The 16,589-nt window shown below is 45.6% G+C and overlaps 1 protein-coding gene across 1 annotated transcript in view; it reads right to left on the bottom strand.

Annotated features, from left to right (window-relative positions):
• jade2 (jade family PHD finger 2) overlaps positions 1–16,589 on the bottom strand; it is a 139,590-nt gene that overhangs the window by 7,527 nt on the left and 115,474 nt on the right. The window lies entirely within an intron of this gene.

Raw genomic sequence — 16,589 nt, 5'->3', positions numbered from 1 at the left:
CTTGAGATTTCCTGACTAGTCTGCTGCTTTGTCCTTCTTCCTTCTGTATTTTCAATGTCCTTACAATATTGTAGACTATTAAATGTGCAAAATCCCAAATTCTGACATTCAGACTGAAGCTGTTTTCCCTGAGTGGGAAAAGGTCAAGTCAATTTGCAGGGTATTATGAGTATATTCTTATTGATTTGAGCTGAGCAATTCAATAACTGGTGTACTTAAGGGACAAAAGAAAAGTTAAGAAAAAAAGTTATTTTATTTATGATAGTGGAGATAGTGGAGTAATCCATCCATCCATTATCCGAACCGCTTATCCTGCTCTCAGGGTCGCGGGGATAGTACTACATTAAAATCTTAATGCATTTTAATTTCAAAATGTAAAAGCCAGTTCATCGATTACACGTTTAATTATAAGGAGGGATAGGTTTATCATTGAGTCTGCCTCCTGTTAAGACACAATCTCCTGAGCTTCTCCTACTTGTTTGGCATGAAACTGGTTTGGCTACAGCTAACGCAGCTCATGCCAATCTAGCTATATGAGGCAATAAGCCAGCTAATGCTAGACTATGCTAAGATATGCTCTGCTATGGGAGGCGCTGGCTTGGTAAAACACATTATGAAAGCTTTTACCGCAAGGTGACATTACAGAAAACCAACAGTTGCAAAGCCTTATCGCTTCCGGAGGCTTCACTGTCCAAAGCTGAAGAGAGGCAGCAAATGGCATCGTGCAATGGCTGACGTGATCGCCTGTGCTAAGCTACGCTATGCTAGGCAGCGGTGCTAAGAACTCCAGGGAAGGAATGCACTGGCAGTGGGGCAAGGCTAAGACCAGCCTTCTGTGTGTGTGTGTGTGTGTGTGCGCGCGCATGCACGTGTTTGTATGTGTGTGAGAGAAAGAGTTTGTGTGTCCTGTTGCTAGGGCGAAAGCTCCCACTACAGCCTGATGATTGTTCTCGGGTGCCAACCGTCACCCTGGCAACTTCACCAGAAAGAGAGCGAGAGAGAGAGAAATAGAGAAGAGCAGCAAAAGAGCTATGCAACCATCACTGACTGCAGAAAGACATGAAATGCCAGAAAAATCATAAATTACTGTTCTAAGCGCAAAGTAGAAGTAGCTGGCAAGTGAACATTGCCCTTCACAGTAAAGGGTAATGTAATCCATGGATTCAGCTCATCTTTATCCAGTACACACTTCTGAAAAACGCTAATCTTGTGGGGAAGGGAGAAGGGGGTGTGTGTCTCTAAAACAGGGGAGGTGGCGATGCATCTCTGAATCTGACCGTTTGTAAATTCTTTTTAGTCTCTGCATCAGGTAGGAGGTGGGTAGACATGTCCTCAGTTCAAAAAATGCAATTTAGTGTTAAATCACACTTTAAAGGTTATGCTCTGTGTGGAGTTTGCATGTTCTCCCCGTGTCTGCGTGGGTTTCCTCAGGGTGCTCCGGTTTCCTCCCACAGTCCAAAGACATGTGGGTCAGGGGACTCGGCCATACTAAATTTTCCCTAGGTGTGAATGTGTGTGTGTGTGGGCCCTGTGATGGTCTGGCGGCTTGTCCAGGGTGTCTCCCTGCCTGCCGCCCAATGACTGCCGGGACTGGCTCCAGCATTCCCGCGACCCCGATTGGGATAAGCGGCTTAGATAATGGATGGATGGATGGATGGATTACACTGTAGAGGGAATAATTCGAATATAGACAACCAACACACTAATACCTACTACATGGTGTGATACTGTAGCCCGTAGTTCAAAGCAACAAGCTCACACCGACATCATCTACAATTTGTCTGTTCAGTGTTGTTTCAGTCAGCACACAACTGTACAAATGAAACGACATTTTTTTTTCCTCATAGGTATAACATTAAATAACAGTTAACATCTGGCAACAATAAACAGGTGACTTTGACTGAGGTGTGCAATGACAGAAGCACACTAGTGCAACATCACAACAGTCAACACAACAATAACCGCGGAACAGGTAGGACAAAAGTGCAAGACCAAAATAATTGCAAAGACACAATGCAGATCCATTAAAGTAAAACTCTTTGTTTACGATGATGCAGGACATAAATTAAAGTTACTCCTGCTAACTAAGTGCTCAGAGAAATAATTTATACATTATCTCTATTTGCATTGGTTATGTGAATGACTTCCTTCACTGACTTTTTCCTTGAATAAGGTGACTGAGCAGGTCACTGTAGGCTGTCATGTTTGTTCCTGTACAAGCTCAAAGATTTACAAAAGGCCTTTTATAACCTAACATGCATAGAAGTGTAGCACTGAGCCTGTCCTTCGCCAGAAAGCCTGAGTTTGGTGAAACAAGTGACCGTATCATGGATTCCACAGACACTGTTTTACTTTAGGTCAGACATGGGCTACTGGTGGGCTGTGGGCCGCATTTGTCCCCCATCCTCCCTCAGTATGGCCCGTAGGTCAATTTCCAGATATCAATAAATAGTTGGCTTCACAGGCGTGGAAGCAAGCGGGCCATTTGACCACATCTGAACGGGATCTCAATTGTAATTATACTGTCCACTGATAGAGGGCGCTCCCTCAAAACACAAGAGGCCCGTAAGCAAGCAACTGCTTGCACATGGTCTCGGCGGGCCTCTTCCGCAATGACATGCAATGAGGAGAGACACGAGCGGCAAAAAACAAGAAAACTTGACCTAGAGAACCTTGTCTTCCAGGCGAGATGGGAAGCAATGTCTTTTTGCATAATTCAAAGGCAAACCTATGAGTTTAGTGTGCCCGGAAACAAATTCAGCCGTGAGGGATTTCAACAAATACGGCATGTACACTGGAGGTGCCAGAGCCGCTATCATCACTGACCTCAAAAGGAAAAAATACACCGACAGCAGAGCCTTTTTACCAAAGCCACGTCTGCACAGGAGTCCTCTCTCAAGGCATCTTATGCTGTCTCCACTGAGCTTGCTAAAGCAAAGAAGCCCTTGTCAGACAGCAAAACACTGAAGCCATGTGCAGTAGAGACGGCTAAAGCTTTTGGAGATGATGACATGGCTAAGAAACCGTCTCTTTGATTACCATTATATATTTTATTCTTTTCATGAAATTAGTAGCTATAATTGGTTAAGGGCGGCACAGTGGTTAGCGCGGTCGCCTCACAGCACCAAGGTCCTGGGTTTGAGCCCTGGGGTAGTCCAACCTTGGTGGATCATCCCGGGTCGTCCTCTATGTGGAGTTTACATGTTCTCCCCGTGTCTGCGTGGGTTTCCTCCGGGGGCTCCGGTTTCCTCCCACCATCCAAAGACATGTAGGTCAGGTGAATCGGCCACACTAAATTGCCCCTAGGAATGAATGTGTGTGTGTGTGTGTGTGTGTGTGTGTGTGTGTGTGTGTGTGTGTGTGTGTGTGTGTGTGTGTGTGTGTGCGCCCTGTGATGGCCTGGCGGCCTGTCCAGGGTTTCTCCCCCGCCTGCCGCCGAATGACTGCTGGAATAGGCTCCAGCATCCCCACAACCCTGAGAGCAGGACAAGCGGTTAAGACAATGGCTGGGTGGATGGATAATTGGTTAACTGAGTGATGGGGTTACAGCATCCCACTGGTGGAAGTGCACGGTCACAACCTGGCCCTCTGGTAGTGAGGATAACGTTTTTGTGGCCCGCTCTATCATCAAAGTTGCCCATCCCTGCTCTAGGTGGTACTGGGCTATGGAGGGGGGGGGGGGGGAGGAAAAAAGGGCCTCTTTTGGCATCAAGAATGACAAAATTCCTTTCAAAATATGCCCTCTAATATAGGACAAAGCTATAATCACCTCCAGCTGAATGTCTCTTCCTTGTAGCTTAGCTTATATTGAAGGAAGCACAACAACAGTAGAAAGTTCAAGTATTCCTGGCAGAACTTGCACATGGTCTATTGTTACATTGTGTTCATGGTGTTTGATGAGCATAAAGCTTCAAATTGTAACACTTTTAAAACACTGTGAACAGAGGGTTGCATTATGTGTCTGTACAACACGGAAAAAAAAATACCCAGGAGTCAGCACCAGGCCTTACAGAGGACAGAGGGCCTGACACTAACACACACACACACACACACACACACACACACACACACACACACACACACACACACACACACACACACACACACACACACACACACACACACACACACACACACCAAGTAAATACAGATGCACAAACAGAAACACACAGACAAACGCGTATGCATTGCAATATACGCAGACTGCAACAAAATCACACGTCACACAACCAGATACACACAAACCTTGACACGGAAACATGCACACATGAACACGTGCGACACACAGACACCCACCAAAACTTGCAAACACACTCACTCACTGACTCACCAGGTCACAAAGATAGACAGAGGAAAAAAACAGACACACGTGCATGCGTGCATGCGTGTGCGCACACACACACACCTAGCACAGAAGGGCTTGTTTGTCTCAGTAACACTGTGTGAGCGAGTCAAGTTTCTCCAGAATACATTCAACACTAACACTCCATCTTTATCCCTCAGCAGTAAGATGGAAAGACAGAGAGAAAGATAACATGGGAGAACAAAGTAGAGAGACAGAGATGGACAGAGGGAAAGAGAGAGAGAGAGAGAGAGACCAATAAAGACAAAGGGTAAACAGAAAGAAAGGTGACAAGGGGGTGGAGCAGGCTTATGAAATGGGGAGATTTACGAAGATAAAGAGACATGAAGTGGAGGAGATAGAGACAGAGAGAGAGAAAGGGAGGGAACGACTGTGATAGAGTCAGAGATGGAGAAAGACAAAGACAATGCACAAAAGGGAGAGAAAGAGAGCGAGAATGCGAGAGAGAGCGCGATAAGATCGGAACAGGAAGTGGTCCTTCTCTCTCTCTCCATTCTGCACGTCTCCTGTCCTCCGTTATCGCTGCTCTGTTTATCGATTATCTTCACAGAGACAGGAAAACCCTGTTTGCCCCGCCGCGCTGGGCTCTGTGTAAATAAGGAAATGAAAGACAGTCCTACCTCATCACAGAAAGTCACTGTGAGATCATCGCAAAATGGGACGTTAAACAGAGGAGTCTCTATCACACTTCTTGCAAAATCACAGTTATTGAAAAACATTTATGTATACTGTGATTTATCTGAAATGAACAATATTTCAATATTTCATATTGGTTGAAGCATTGCTTCGGAAGTTACTAACATTCGTTTTACACAGAGAAAACTCTGTGTATTCGCAGAATTTACATTATTCCTGTATGAAACTGAAGCCCCGAAAAACCAAGATTGAAAAAAGGAAAAAGTGGGGGCATCCGGGTGGCAGTCTATTCAGTTGCTTACCAACACGAGGATCGCCGGTTCGAATCCCCGCGTTACCTCCGGCTTGGTCAGGCGTCCCTACAGACACAATTGGCCGTGTCTGCGGGTGGGAAGCCAGATGTGGGTATGCGTCGCCGCACTAGCGCCTCCTCTGGTCGGCTGGGGTGCCTGTTCAGGGGGGAGGGGGAACCGGGGGGGAGAAGAGCGTGATCCTTCCACGTGCTACGTCCCCCTGTGAAACTCCTCACTGTCAAGTGGAAAGAAGCGGCTGGCGACTCCACATGTATCGAAGGAGGCATGTGGTAGTCTGCAGCCCTCCCCGGATCGGCAAAGGGGGTGGAGCAGCGACCAGGACGGCTCAGAAGAGTGGGGTAATTGGCCGCATACAATTGAGGGGAAAAAGGGGCAAAAAAAAAAAAAGTGGAAACTCTGCAGTGAAAAGGTATATCTCATACATAGGAGTTTATGATGTGTACACACAGGGGGAAAAAAAAACCCCACATAAATGTTGGCCAAATAAATGTCTTTCTGATGCGGACAGCAGAGAGTGTATGATCACCAAAGACAGATGAAATTCTGACTGGACACCAACAATAGCACAGCCAAAAAGACTGCTCACAAAACCGTCCAAATCAACCAAGCTTTCACACTATCTGAGGTCTGCTTCTGGATGCAGGACACTTTCAAATCAACCCCCACCGCGCAGAAAATGGCCCGTAAACGACAGCGACGCACAAGGTGGGTTTGATGAAATAATGATAGGCTATACCGAAAGTGTCGAATCCACTTAATGCAAGTTAATGCACCATTAACCTCTTAAGACTCTACAAAAAAATATCCCAAAGCCCACATCTAAGGGGCTTTGGGAAGTACAGACACAGTGAAGGCAACTGTCTGGAACAATGACAAATGCATGTTGCATTACAAGCAAATTCGGCATTATTTACCCCACTATTCAGAGGTCTTTTGGAAAATTTAACCAACACCGTGACTGGATTTTCTTTGCAGGAAGTCTTTAAAGATACTCCTCAAAACAGCTGAAGCTTATTATAGACGACTAGAGGGGTATGACCTCAGATCTCATCCCTGTTCTCGTTTTGCTTATGACGACTTTCACACCAACATGATTCCAGGTAAATGCTGTGTCATTAACCACAATGCTGCAGTGCTGTGCTAGGACAAAGACCCTTTCAGACCAGTGCCAATCCCAGCAAATAACAAAACAGAACTTCAGCTCGATATCAAAGTGGTGGATTCATGCACCAACAACAGTCCTACTTGTTTAGACTTGCTTAGCAATTTCTTTCACTGGTTAAGAATAAGTGTGACTTTCTCCTGATGGTTAATGTTTCATTTCAGACAGAGACTCGTTCTGAAAACGAGATCGAAGACTTTAAAGGAAAACAGAAGGAGGGAAAATGTGCCCGGGTGTGTCAGGGTACACTCTCTCTCTGTTTAAAATATCAGAAGTGTTCAATGATAGACTATTTAATCTTGAAGAAAACAGAAATTTGGACAATCCCTCAACTTCTCTGTGGGATTTCCAAACCTGGACCAGATCAAACTACAGGAGTTTAAAGGTTGTATGGGGTCGGGGTAGCGTGGCAGTCTATTCTGTTGCTGACCAACACGGGGATCGCCAGTTCAAATCCCTGTGTTACCTCCGGCTTGGTCAGGCGTCCCTAAAGACACAATTGGCCGTGTCTGTGGGTGGGAAGCCGGATGTGGGTATGTGTCCTGGTCACTGCGCTAGCGCCTCCTCTGGTGCCTGTTTGGGGGAGAGGGGGAACTGGGGGGAATAGCATTCTCCTCCCACGCGCTACATCCCCCTGGCGAAACGCCTCACTGTCAGGTAAAAAGAAGCGGCTGGCGACTCCACATGTATCGGAGGTGGTGTGTAGGAGTCTGCAGCCCTCCCCGGATCGGCAGAGGGGGTGGGGCAGCAACCGGGACGGCTTGGAAGAGTGGGGTAATTGGCCGGGTACAATTGGGGAGAAAAAGACAACAAAAAAAAAAGGTTGCATCACGCACATAAGCAGAATCTTCACTGACGTCCTTCTCTCTAATCTCCAACATGCACACATGACAGGGTTTGAAAATAATGGTGCATCACACACTACATAGGGAGCAATGCATCATCCCACGTGATCTCACGTGATGTCATGGGGAAGCAGATGCAAACAAAATGGAGACTGACATGGTGCAACAACTTGCTTTGCAGTGAGAAAAACAAAAGGGTCGTGTTCTTGCCACATATCGACCAGCCTTTCCTCCATCTCAGCTGTCCAACGCATCCGTACAACAGCTTGGGGTTTGTTTGCGGTCGCCATTTCAAAAGTCATTATCGTCTCCTTGTAGACTTGACTTGTCTCTCTCATTGGCTATTGAGGTCCTGCTTGGAAAGTAGTGATGTAATCGTCCAGATTTAAAATCCCAAATATCAAACATGTTTGAAAATTATCGGGGCGACCCCGATGAGTCTGTTAGCAGTTCGGGAGTTTAAGATTGGATCTCTAAACCCCTCACATTACCAGATAATCAGGGCCGAACATCGGTACCGACCAAGGTCCTAGACCAGATTTCTCCTCCAATTGTCAGGAGGGGTGACTCAGTGATAAATCGGCCCAAAACTCTTGTAGTCTGAGCCCAGTTTAAGGGCCCTGAAACGGAGAGCAAATTAATCCGAGAAGGCCAACTGCGGAATCCAATCAGTCCATATAAACTTATGTAAATAAAATACAGGTACATCTAAAACGTCTGATTAATCCCATCATCTAAAACATCTGATTAATGCCATCATACCAAATTAAAAAAGACATGTTGTTTACAATTAGATACTTCAGAAGATGATAGCATGCTTTTTTACTTTCGTGACAATGTGTGTGCAGTCCAAATGTCAGCCTTTTAAACCCAAAAGGCGTTTAAACACACACACACACACACACACACACACACACCTTTTTGTTACATCTTAGAGCGTGTTCGCGTGTTCACTCCATCGTTCCCTAGTGTCCTCATGGTGAGCATGATGTAATGCTGTACAGACTGGTAGCGCAAACAGATCCCCTTCTTGCCACTCATTATCCATCCCCATGTTAGCAATGACAGGTATTGGCAGTGACGAGTCTGATCAGTCTCTCACTCGCTCACTGTCTTCCGGTGTTTGGTGAATGATGATTATGGACACTGACAAAGCTGCTCCCCCCTCTCTCTTATTCCCCTGCTCTCGAGCTTGTTCTCTCACTTTCATCCCCTGTTCTTTCTCTCCTGTGCTCTCCCTTGCACAACCTGTCTTTTCCACTTTACTTTCGCTCATTCTGTTTTTTGTATCTCCTCCTGACTCTTTTTCTCGCCTCCTCTGGATCTCTCTTTCTCTATGTTTCTTATTCGAGCCATGTTTATAAATCCTTTAAATAGGCATCCCCAGGCAAGATGATAGCAAAGTATTTCAGCTGGGGAGCATTTTCTCTGACAGTCTCCATTTGTCAAGTATGCACACACACACACACACACACACACACACACACACACACACACACACACACACACACACACACACACACACACACACACACACACACACACACACAACCATAATAAATTAAAAATTAAGAACAAGGGAACCATCTTCCCTAAGTGAACATAAAACCTGTCTTAACCCTGACAGAGCTGCCACAAAACCCTTCATACTCTGCACCACATTAGTCCAGCCCTGACCTAACATCTTATTCTTCCTGGTCTTGCAGATCGCTAGCTTAGCAGTTCCAAACAAAAAATTGACTAGGACCAGAAGCAGTCTTTTTCTTACTACGTATTTATGCCAAAATAACAAACAAGGGGACAGAGAATTCCTCTCCCAAAGCTTCCACCCATTCCTGCAGTACTCTAAATAAGTCCACTAATCAAGGACAAGAGACCACTAAATCCTCTAATGTTTCCCTTTTTGTAAAGAAAGAACATTCCTCCCCAGTGCTTGGATCCAGGTGAGCTCTGTGTCTGTTTGTGGCTATTGCTCCATGTATAATCCTCCACTGGAGGTCAGCCATCCATTTCTCAACAGGAGGTTTACAGGACCCTCCACCTGCCTTTAGGGGTACAGTCTGAAGCAAAAATATCAATCCACCTCGACTCCTTGACTTCAGTCAGACAGCGAAGGTGGAGTACCTTCACACAAGCTGTAACAAAACTGCTTCTTCCCACAAGAGCTGAAACTACCCAGCACTGGTGTATTCAGGCAAAGAAGCAGTCTGCTCCCCCCTCACCATTACTCAAAAGCAGGACCAATGATCGGGGAGGGGAAAACGTACTCATCGGCATCATTCCATTGGTCAGCTAGAGCATGATTTTTGGCAAACGCTCTCAGTGGCCCAGACAGGGACTGCCAGACTTCCTCCACAACCATCCTCAGCACACTGGAGGACCTGATATTAGTGATGCCACTAAGTGTTTCCATTGATGTTTTTGTAAGATGGCCCAGTTTCGTGATGCCAGCCTCAACAAACTTAGTTCATACTGTAGCAGAGGAAAAGGTGGTATTTGTAAGGAAGTCATTATAAAACATTGGCTCCTCAAAAAACCACAATCCTGGTCTAAGGTCAGGACTTCATGTGACCTTCAGCATCTGCCAGGCTTCAACCACCAAGTTGTAAAAGGGTGCAATTCCACTCAGGTCAGCTTCAGATGATCTCAGTAGAAAAAGCTGTTTATCCAACCCAGACTGGCCAGCTTTCCTAAGAAGTAGCCGAGCAGGAGGCAACCAGCAGTGACTGTAGCTGCACAGCTGCCTCTGTGCCATCTGTAGTCTGAAGGCCACAGTTCTGGATAAGTCCTTGTCCTCCCTCTGCCACAGGGAGATACAGGGCCGATGCTCTCAGCCAGTGCTGACCAGACCAGAAAAATTTCAACTGGAGCCTCTGCATCTCTCCCACAAGGCCTGGTAGTGGCACTAAAACAATGAGTCTGTGTCATAAAAATGAGGTGACCAGGTTATTAACTATCAGAGCTCTTCCCCTGTAGGACAGCTGTGGTAGCAACCATTTCCATTGAGACAACTTGGCTTCCACCTTCTCCAGCACTCCCTCCCAGTTCTGCCTCTGAAAGTCCTCACTTCCTAAGTATACTCCTAGGACTTAAATACCTTTTTCTCCCCACCTAAGGTTCCCAGGAAGACCAGGAGTGCTCCCCAAGCCCCACTGACCCACCAAACAAGCCTCACTTTTTCCCCAGTTAACCTTGGCTGAAGAAGCCTTCTCATATACGACCAAGCTTTCTTTTGATTCCTGAACATCTCTTTCTCCCTGGACAAACACATTAACATCATCCATGTATGCTGATGATTGAGTTAGCTCGGCAGAGTGAGACCCCTCCGCTTGCTCCTCAACCTGCACAGGAGAGGCTCGATGATGCTGTAAAACTGGCCTGAGATAGGACAGCCCTGCCTGACCCCTCTCCTAACTGGCACAGGACAGCTTAATCCTCCCCCCACTTTCACTACACAATATGCACCACAATACAACAGCTTTATCCAGGACAGGAACCCCTCCCCAACACCAAATACCTGCAAAGTAGAGAAAAGAAAACCATGATCTACATGGTTAAAAGCCTTCTCTTGGTCAACAGATAAAATACCAACATTTATATTATAAAATTTACAGCTATAAAACACATCTCTCACTAAAAATAAACTATCTCACATACATATGTCTGGAACACAATAAGATTGATCTACACTAATCAACAGTTCAATAAATATTTTCAGTCTGTGATAAAACTTTGGAGAGAATGTTATAGTCTGTACATAAGAGCTACTGGTCTCCAGCTTTTTAAAAGGGCTAAATCTCCCTTCTTAAGCAGCAGAGAGAGAACTGCATGCCTACAGGAAGCTGGAAGTATCTCTTTTTTAAAACATTTTTAAAATGACCAGAAGATCCTGTCCCAAAACACTTCAGAAGTATATAAAACAGTCTGATGGTAAGCCGTATATTCCTGGAGCCTTGCCTGATGCCATCTGAGACACAGCAGCGGTCAGTTCATCCAGACTCATGTCCAAGCTCGATGTATCCTGTTCTTCTGGACTCAGCTGAGGGAGACCCCATAGAAGCTCTGCAGCAGAGTCCACATCACAGATGTCTGCCCTGAACAAGTCTGTGTAGAAGTTTCCTCATCTCAGCTGAATCTGTGGTCACCTTTCCATTAGAGAGACGAAGACGCACATTTGTGGTTTTTTTTTTGTTGTTTTTTTGAACCACTGACTTCTCTAAATTTAAGAGGAAAGTGGCTGGTGCATCCATGTCCTGGAGTATGGTGAAGCATGTTCGGACTAAAGCTACTTTAGCTCTCTCTTGCAGGAAGGAGTTCAGCTGCTGTATTTTGCAGCGTAATAGATCATTATTCTACTGATCAGTTTGTGAGACAGAGACATCTTCCAGGTCTCTTATCTCCTCTTTTAACTTCTGTACAGCTCACTTAATGCTAACTGTGGAATTCTATTGGGCCTTTCCTACCTCCCACCACTGAGTAAAAGAAAGAAAATTGTCTTTCTTAGCTCTCATTTCACAAAAATTAAGATCATGTAATAATTTAACCTTAAAATCTACTACTACTACTTTTGGCTGCTCCCATTAGGGGTCACCACAGCGGATCATCTGTTTCCATTTCTTCCTGTCTTCTGCATCTTCCTCTGTCACACCAGCCACCTGCATGTCTTCCCTCACCACATCCATAAACCTCCTCTTTAGCCTTCTTCTTTTCCCCTTCCCTGGTAGCTCCATCCTTCTCCCAATATACCCAGCATCTCTCCTCCACATATGTCCAAGCCATCTCAATTTTGCCTCTCTTGCTTTGTCTCCAAACAGTCCAACTTGAGCGGTCCCTCTAATATTATCATTCCTAATCCTGTCCTTCTTCGTCATTCCCAACGAAAATCTTAGCATCTTCAACTCTGCCACCTCCAGCTCCGCCTCCTGTCTTTTCGTCAGTGCCACTGTCTCCAAACCACACAACATAGCTGGTCTTCACAACCATCTTGTAAACCTTCCCTTTAACTCTTGCTGGTACCCTTCTGTCATTAATCACTCCTGACACTCTTCTCCACCCACTCCACCCTGCCTGCACTCTCTTCTTCACCTCTCTACTGCACTCCCCGTTACTTTAGACAGTTGACCCCAAGTATTTAAACTCATATGCCTTCGTCACCTCTACTCCTTGCATCTGGCTACCCACTGAATGTCTGTAGATATTTTTAAATATTTTGTACTCCAGCTCTCTTTTAACTTATTTTTAGCTTTTGGTCTGCATGTGTGTATATCTTATATTGTGTTTGCTGTGTTTGCCTGTGTCTGTCTTGCACCGTTTGGTGAAGCCACAGCCCTCATTTCATTTTTAACATGTGCCTGCACATGGTTTTTAATGACAATAAATTGAATTGAATTGAATTGAATCTTCAGCATTCCACTGTCCTCCCTCTCATTCATGCATAGGTATTCCGTCTTGCTCCCACTGACTTCCATTCTTCTTCCCTCCAGTGCATACCTCCACCTCTCCAGGCTCTCCTCAACCTGCACCTTACTCTTGCTACAGATCACAATGTCATCCACAAACATCATAGTCCACGGAGACTTCCACCTGATCTTGTCTGTCAACCTGCCCATCACCATTGCAAACAAGAAAGGGCTCAGAGCTGATCCTTGATCTAATCCCACCTCCACCTTGAACCCACCTGTCATTCCAACTGCACACCTCACCATTGTCACACTTCCCTCATACATATCCTGCACCACTCCTACATACTTCTCTGCAAGTCCACACTTCCTCATACAATACCACACATCTTTCCTCGGCACCCTGTCGTATGCTTTCTCTAAATCTACAAAGACACAATCTAACTCCTTCTGACCTTCTCTATACTTCTCCATCAACATTCTCAAAGCAAACATCGCATCTGTGGTGCTCTTTCGTGGCATGAAACCATACTGCTGTTCGCAAATCGTCACCTCCCCTCATAACCCAGCTTCTATTACTCTTTCCCATATCTTCATGCTGTGGCTGATCAACTTTATACCTCTGTAGTTGCTACAGTTCTGCACATCGCCCTTGTTCTTGAAAATCGGTACCAGTATGCTTCTTTTCCACTCCTCAGGCATCCTCTCACTTTCCAAGATTGTGTTAAACAATCTAGTTAAAATAATTTAACCTTAAAATGCCAAAAGAAAAATTGGTTTTCCAATGGGAAATAAAATCACCTCCATCCATTATCCAAGTCGCTTATCCCAATCGGGGTCGTGGGATGCTGGAGCCTATCCCAGCAGTCATTGAGCAGCAGGTGGGGTGACACCCTGGACAGGCTGCCAGTCCAGTACAGGGCTAACACATTCACACCTAGGGACAATTTAGTATGGCTGATTGACCTGACCTACATGTTTTTGGACTGTGGGAGGAAACCGGACTAAATGATGGTCTGTAAAAGCGACAGGGTAGATCTGACAATTAACAACTTGAGCATTAAAAGAACCAGCTACGTAAAACCTGTTTAATCTAGCTGCACTAACTCTGCTATCTGATATTTTGACCCATGTGTACTGTCTAACCGAATGGCGTTTCATCTTCCACACATCAACCAAATCAGCTTTCTTTAAGAGATGGGATAAAACACAGGATGAGTGAAGGTGTGGCTCCTTTCCAGTCCTATCTAAAGTACAGTCAGTGCAATAATTCCAGTCTCCACCCAATACAATGCACCCTTCTGGATAAATGCCACTTAATTTTTCTTTCAATACTTTAAAAAGCCTTTCATGCTCAGAGCCTTGGTTTGGTGTATAAACATTCTTAAAACTAAACCTAAACTCCTCTATTTCAGCTTTCACCATAAGAACTCTGCCCTCACATTCTCAGTGCTGGCTGGATATAATGTTTGCATTTAAAGTAGAAGAAAATAAAACCGGCAACTTCTGCACTAAAATTTGTCCCAGGGCTAAGGACATGCTGCCCTGCCCACCATAAGCCCAAGTCTATTTCATTTGTGCTGTCACTGTGTGTTCCTTGTAGGAAAACTACATCAAGTCTTTTCTGCTTGATTACTTCTGTTATCTATCTCTTTTCTGTACATCTCTACCCCATTCATATTTAATGAAGCTACCCTTCAACCCTGCATATGAGAAGAGAGACAGACCAGTAAGAAGCCAGACAGAAAAACAGCAGAGAAGAAACACCCAGTGTTGTATGATCATGGTACATTTAAAATGAGTTTCATTTTCTTTACCATTTTAGCCTTTGGCACTTTCAAACCGCTCCTCAGACCAGTGACATGCTTCTTGAGATGATAACGTTTTTTGCTACCCAGTAAATCTAACCCAACAGCTTTTTCCAGCGTAGTAACTGACTGAATAAATTTCTCAACATCAGGAAAGTAATCCTTGACATCGGCTCATTTACCAAATGCGTCATCCAGAAAACTATTAATCTTCTCTAACGAATACAAGTTTACATTCTGATAAACACTATCAGATTCAGCTTCAGATTCACGTCAGTCACATGTCAGTTACATTTTCATGGCAACCAGCAGGCTTCATCACCTACTTCTCTGCCTCACTGTCAAGTCAAGTCAAACTTTATTTACATTGCACATTTTATGACCTACAGCAGCTCAGCTTCCTGTACTGCAAAATGCTCCAACTTCCCCACGTCGTCCTCCCTCTGCACTGTCTTGACCACAGGTTCAGCCTCCAACTCCCCTGCTAAATTATCCTTAGACACAGACCCGCACTCACCGGTGGCTCCGACCCACCAGCCTCACTCTGTCGTCCACCACCCGCTGCTCCCCTCCCCCATTGTCAGCCACATCGGCCGCAGCGGCTTGTTGCCTGCCATTGTCAGCTGCATTGGCCTGTTGCCCACCATTGTCAGCCACATTGGCCGCAGCGACCTGTTGCCCACCATTGTCAGCCACATCGGCCGCAGCGGCCTGTTGCCCACTGCTCCCCTCCCTGCTGTCACACACATCAGCTGCAGTGGACCCCGCTGCGTGCTGTCTATGTGGACAAGCAATCAGGTTGTGACACACATCTCCACACTCAAAACACGTCATACTCCCGGAGCTAGCATATATAGAGCACATACACTCCTCATGCTTAACACGGAAAGAGACACCCAGTGTTTGAGTCGGACAGTCCAAATACATGAACATTTGTCTCTCCGCAGAGACTGAACATGTTTCAATTTGGTGTCCTTACAGCCCAGACTCACCGTCCGGAAACCACTCACAAACCTCCCGAAGTGCTTCAGTTCTTGCACCAGTGCCTCGTTGGAAAATAAAAGGAGGGACTTCAGACACGGTGATCCGGGTGAAAGGCATTGCCAGTGGGGAAACTAGTGTAAACTCATCGTTTACGAGCAAGCCGTTTCCTATCAGCTGGTTGACAAACCCCTAGTCCTTCATAAATACAACCACTGCTTTATCCATTTATGAGGCATATGAGACGTTTCCATGCCCCACCTGTTCTCCTCCTGCCAACAGCACCTGCTCCACCGTGGTACTGGCCCGCGGTGCTACCCTCACTCTGTGCCTCAAAGACAGGGACGGCATCTGAAAGGACGCCATGCCCGCCAAGAAGCACGGTTTACCGTCTGCCAAAAGCAACCATTGAACACAAACCAAACTACAATATGAACAACCACAAAACAATTATACAATAAACACAGTAGGAAAAAAAGAACAAAAAAAAAATCGAGAAAAAGTCAAGACTCTCAGCCAAACTCACCAAACTCTCCACCACCAAACTCCCCACATGCAGTGCAGAGAGAGAGAGAGAGAGAGAGAGAGAGAGAGAGAGAGAGAGAGAGAGAGAGAGAGAGAGAGAGAGAGAGAGAGAGAGAGAGAGAGAGAGAGAGTGAGTAAGAGAGAGAGAGGTATGACATGCAACAAAGGTCGCTGGCTGGAATCAAACGTGCTGTAACCATTCAGCTATGGAGGCACCCCTCTGTTAAGAACTTCTAGGTTCTCATTTGTCTTCTTCCACTGAGTTCAGAGCTCATCGATACACCAGAACCTCTGGAGCTTGAAGATTTTAGAGTCTCTCTCATGGGCACTTCAGCAGGTTGAACTGGGGCTACCCTGACGTGTACAAATAAATGCACACTCACCCCCTACACACCCAAATGAAGGTGCACACACACACCCACACACACTAACTAGCTGACTCTTACCTGCACACGTGGAGGTATGCGAACATTACTGATTACAGGTTACCGAAATATATGTGCTAGGGACCTGATATTAGAACCACCACCCCTCTGACCACGAAGCTGCCTCACAC

This window comes from Lampris incognitus, chromosome 8 (assembly GCF_029633865.1).
Source record: "Lampris incognitus isolate fLamInc1 chromosome 8, fLamInc1.hap2, whole genome shotgun sequence".
NCBI lineage: Eukaryota > Metazoa > Chordata > Actinopteri > Lampriformes > Lampridae > Lampris > Lampris incognitus.
This window is presented reverse-complemented; position numbering and strand designations above follow the sequence as displayed.